This window comes from Tamandua tetradactyla, chromosome 8 (assembly GCF_023851605.1).
Source record: "Tamandua tetradactyla isolate mTamTet1 chromosome 8, mTamTet1.pri, whole genome shotgun sequence".
NCBI classification, from domain to species: domain Eukaryota; kingdom Metazoa; phylum Chordata; class Mammalia; order Pilosa; family Myrmecophagidae; genus Tamandua; species Tamandua tetradactyla.
In genome coordinates, this window is record NC_135334.1 from 40,392,600 (window position 1) to 40,398,551 (window position 5,952).

Here is a 5,952-nt window from a genome sequence, read left to right on the forward strand (position 1 = left end):
ACTTAAAAAAACAGAACGAGAACAAAAAGATACTAACTTCTAAGAAAGCACCCAACAAACAACTAGCTCTCTCATCTATCAACTCACAGCCCTTCCAATTCATACATGGGAGTCAGGAAATATTGAATGGAAATCAAAACTTAGGTACTTTATTAGATTCAGAATTTTTTTTAACTTCCCCACAATAGCTTTTATCTTTTGTCAAGTTCCCCTGTTGTGATTAGCAATGAAACCTTTAAATGGAAAATGCTTGTGCACTCATGTTCAGGAACAAACAAGGAACAACCTGGGGGGTTGCAACAAACTCCATATAAGGCTTGAAATAAGAACACCAAAGGATGGAGCAAGTGGCAATGACTTTAAACAGGAAAGGAAAGCAGGCTGAAACCCTGTAACCCCCTATAAAAATGGGGAAAAAGGGCCAAGGTAGGAGCTGATGCAATAGGGAACTTATCAGTGGAAAGGATCATGGGGTTATCATATGCCCACCACATGAAACCTCTGAACTCAGCTTTCTCCTCTTCCTACTCACCTCAAAGCACACATACACTCCTGCCTAGAACTGACATTGAAAACTCAGCATCACCACTTACTCACAGGCAAATTGTTTGGATACAGACATAGCTCTCCAACCATTTCTCAAAAGTCATTTTAAAACTTCATTTCACCCAGAACTCTTTCTTCTCTGACCTCCTTGTTTAAAGAGGCAAATCCAAATGTGTAGGATTTCATTGACCTCTGCTTTTTTGTTGTTGTTTTATTTTTTCCTTTGTTTTTTGTTTTTTTACTTTTGCTCTTGTCTCAATCTGAGAACCGGAAACAATGTCGAACAGAATAGATATTCAAAATATCTTGTTAATTAATTGAAAGGCTTCACTCTCTGGCCTCCATTTGGACTCTGAAGGAAGAAACAAAGAAAAACTAAAATGAGAGGAAGAGAGTGCAAGTTAAACAAGGGCTCTAGAATCCAGGAGAAAGGAAACAGAGGTACAAGAAGGGGGAATAACCCTAATAGATTAGTTTTCATTGTGAAGATGTAATCATAATTTTATGTAATTTATTTTAGAATGGAATTCAAGATTAAGGAAATTGGCCAATTAGGCCAATGTGTACATTTTGTTTAAACCTTTCCAATGCCTTATTTGCAGCTACCTCAGTCTCAAAACCAGGCAGATTCTGATTCTTTCCTCATGCAAATATTGATTTATCCACAGACTGATTTATACATGCCAGAAGGTAATTATCTGTGGGTATCAAACCAGATAAGCCATCCTCTATGAAGCCTTTCTTTAAATACAAATTTACTGTGGGTTATATATAAGATTAGGAAAAATGAAACCTCTATCTTTTTTACAATCATTACAGAAATGGCTATTGACATTCTTATCTAGAAGTCAACTCACTTTCAATTACTTACTGGGTTCTCCTCATGAGGCGAGCTGATCTCTGTAATTCACTTCCCAGAGCCTCGCACAGTTCCTTGGGCAGGGCATATGCTCAGTAAATCTTTTAATATTGACTGATTGAATGAAAGATGGTTCCAACCTTTGATCCACTCTCAGGTGACCCTAAGTCAAAAGCATAGTTAGACTTACTGGAAACACAGAATAGATGAGAAGAGAACACCAATGAGGGAAAAGGTACCAGAGTGTGGCTCTTCTACTTCTTTCTACCCAAAATTCATTCTACAAATATAAGCTGAATACTTTCTGTATGCAGGGAACTGCATTAAACTCTTGGATACAGAAATGACAGCACAGAGCCTGGCCTCAATATGCGCTTTCCCATTATCATATAATATTTATCACACTAGTAACTGTTTATGTGTCCGTCTTCCACTAGACTGTAAGCTCTGTGAGGACAAAATTCATAACATAGTAAGCACTGAATAAAGAACTGGTAAATCATTTGATGGAGATTGTAGCCTACTGGGGCAAGCAGACACAAAGACAACTGCACAAAGTTAGGATCCTTAGTTGTTAGAAAGAAAAGTTGCCTTTGGAGGTATAGCAGATAGGAAAGGGTGAGGAATCAGAACCAAGGCTAAGCCTCCAGGAAAAACACACAAAAACCATTGTAGAACTAGTCCGATTTAGAAAGTATCATCACTGTAGCTCCCTACAAATGCCACTCTGTACCAGAAACTAGATGTACAACCACTGAGAATCTGCTGCTGCTAGTACTGCTGCTAATGCTGCCATTAGTGCTGCTAATAAAGCCAACTGCCTCTACTGCTGTTCATATTAGCAAAATCAGAAGCTCCTACACAGCCCTTTTTTTTCTGGTTGCTCATTCTTGAATTTAAGCTTCATATAATTAAGCCTTATTTGGTAGAACCAAGTATTATTCTTGAGCCTAATTACAAGGGAGACTGGGAATATGTCTTGAATAACAAAAACCTATTCAAAAATGATGGGAAGCCACACTCAGCCTACTTAAAATTAGGCCTAAGGGTTACCCCAGACAACCTCTTTTGTTGCTCAGATGTGGCCTCTCTTTCTAAGCCAACTTGGCAGGTGAACTCACTGCCCTCCACCCTACATGGTACATGACTCCCAGGGGTGTAAATCTCCTTGGCAATGGGGGACAAAACTGCCAGAATGAGCCAGGACCTGGCATCAAGGGATTGAGGAAGCCTTCGTAACCAAAAGGGGGAAGAGAGAAATGAGACAAAATAAAGTCTCAGTGGCTGAGAAATTTCAAAGAGTCAAGATGTTATTCTGGAGGTTATTCTTATGCATTATATAGATATCCCTTTTTAATTTATGGTGCACTGGAGTGGCTGGAGGAAAGTATCTGAAACTGGTGAGCCATGTTACAGTAGCCTTGATTCTTGAAGACGATATATATGATGTAACTTTTTCAATGTGACTGTGATTGTGAAAATCTTATGTTGATGCTGTTTTTATGCAGTGTATGGACTGATGAGTAAAAAAATATGGATAAAAATAAAGAAATAATAAGGGGGATAAGGGGTAAAATAAATTGGGCAGATGGAAATACTAGTGATCAACGAGAGGGAGGGGTCAGGGATATGGTATGTGTGTTAGTGAGATTCAGTTGTCAACTTGGCCAGGTGAGCATAGCTAGTTTTGTTGCTGCGGACATAATCCAATGGTAGGTGAACCTCATCTGTTGCTGATTACATCTGCAGTCAGCTAGGAGGCGTGTCTGCTGCAATGAGTGACATTTGACTCAATTGGCTGGTGCTTAAATGAGAGAATGCAACAGTAGCACAGCCTAAGCTGCTTGGGCATTACTCATCTTAGCACTTGCTGCTCAGCCCAGGCCTTTGGAGATGCAGAAAGAAGTCACCCCGGGGAAAGTTGTTTGAACCCAGGGTCCTGGAGAGAAGACCAGCAGAGACCATCCTGTGTCTTCCACGTAAGAAAGAACCTCAGTGGAAGGTTAGCTGCCTTTCCTCTGAAGAATTAACAAAATAAATCCCCTTTTGTTAAAAGCCAATCCGTCTCTGGTGTGTTGCATTCCAGCAGCTAGCAAACTAGAACAGTATTATGAGGTTTTTCTTTTTATTTCTTTTTCTGGAGTGATACAACTGTTATAAAAAAAATGATCATGATGATGAATACACAACTGCATGATGATATTGTTAGCCATTGATTGTACACCATGTATAGAAAGTATGTGTGTAAAGATTTGTAATAAAAATATTTTTTAAAAAAAAAGATGATGGGAAGCCACAAATATGACGTTTCCACTCTACTGTAGCAATATGTGACAGGAGCTAAATCTGAAATACACATTCAGATATAGTCCTTTGTCCTCATGGCACTTACATCCTTGTAGGAGAAACAAATAATAAATATGTATATGAGCATAATGAGGGATAATGCTAGGTGCTAGGAAACCAAAACTATGAGACTGGGTACTTAAGAAAGGCTTTTTGGAAAAGACCAGCAGAGCTTTGCATGACGTGAGGGAGCAGCAAGTGTGAAGGCTTTGGAATGGTAAATGACTAGGCATTTCTGAAGAAGCACAAGGAAGCTGGATCTAAGTGAAGAAGTAGAGGAGATAAAAATGAGATTGGAAGGGCAGCTGAGGACCATGTAATACAGGGCATTGCAGGCCATGATTCAGACTTAAGCAAGCCACTGGAAGGTTAAGAGCAAAGCAGTGACATGATCTGATTTATGTTAAAAGGATTACATTGGCTGCTGTGTAGAGAACAGATAATAGGGGCATGGTAGAAGTAGAGAGACCAAGCTGATTAAAAAGTATGAACAGAGAGATCAGAGCACTAAAATCTGTCCAGAGGGTTGGGGAGAAGATGAGCTGTGAAGGTAATCTTGATGGATGAGTGACAATTGTCCCGGAGAAAAGGCCAGAGGGCATCTTGGGCAAAAGGAAGAGCAGGAATAAAGGCACAGGAGCAAGGGAGAACTCTGAGTGGTCTGTTGAAGTTACAGAAAGGGATTTGACATGAGGTTGGAAGGTAGGGGAGATCTAGATTTGACAACGGCTACTGTGTTGCTCTTTCCTTCTTTCTTCAACATCTTATTCTGAAATAATTTAAAACTTATAGGACCATTGCAAAAATAATACAAAACCTATACTGAGAACTCCAACATACCTCCCACCCAGATGCACAGATCCAACAAATTTTAACATTTTCCATGCTATTCCTTTAACCTTTCGTGTCACTAAAATAAAATGATTCAGAGCCTGAATCAATACTAGCTCTAGCTCTTCTCCCAGGGAGTCCTAATCTCCATGGGGGAGGGGTGTTTTAAAGGGCAGAAGAAACACAATTCTCTCCCTTTTTATCTCTCTTCAAATTAGAAAAAAAAACATGGCCAACCCACAGTAGTATGTCATACTACTATTGAAGCAAGGTGAGCATACCCACTCACACCTGTGGACCAGGAATCAGACCCCAGAGGAGACTGGGATCTAAGGGCATCTCCATAAGGGTCAGTGTCAGGAGAAATTAAGTAAACATCTTGTCTTCCACACTTTTCTATTTCACTTCTGGAGACACCCCTTATTCTACCCAAGTTCCTGGGCCAGATATACACTGAGGCATAAAGTGTTAGATGTGGGTTGGTGAAGAGATAGGGAGAGGGCAATTCAGAAAAAGAACACAGTATGCAAATGTCAGAAGGCAAGAACCCACCCTTGTCTATGGGCAGAGAGAGGGCTTGTGTGCCTGAATCAGTGTCCTCAACAGGAAGGCACAGCAGAACCAAGGCTGGAAAGACAGGTTGAGGCTGGATGGTGAAATGCTTGGCTAATAGACTAAGTAAACACCAGGATAATTTATCCCTATAAATCAGACTCCCAAAAGAAATAGAATACCAAAATCCAAATGTGCAGTGCCTGCTTTTTGCTCATGATAACTGATAAGGATGTGCAGGTTAGTTAATTGAATCCAGTGTGGAGATCTTTGTAAATTTAGAACAGATTGCACGTATTAACTCTTTATGAAGGGGTATATCCATATTTGACAGATGTGTGAAATCAGAAGATACAATCTCATACTTCGGATGGACTGTATGATGCAATATGGATGGCATGTAAACATATCTCAATAAAACTGCCTTTTAAAAAAGTACTAGCCATGGAATCTTGAATAGGGTGGGAGACCTTGCTGGGTTGTACAGGTTAGTGTGATGCCCTGATATATCCCAGAGTAATAAAGAAGAACTTGCAAAGAATCAAAAAGTATTTGCAAAGTCCCCTTGGGGGACTGGGGAGAAAGGAGGAAATATTCCACTTCCCCATCTGGGGAATTCCTGATAGTCTCGCAAGGAGTGGAGACAGCCAATTCAATAGGCCAAGCCCTCAATATTGGGGCTCACCCCTACAAAGCTTATTCCTGCAGAGGAGAAGCTAAGCCTACTTACAATTATGCCTAAGAGTCACCCCCAGAGTACCTCTTTTGTTGCTCAGATGTTGCCTCTCTCTCTAAACCAAATTGGCACGGGAACTCAT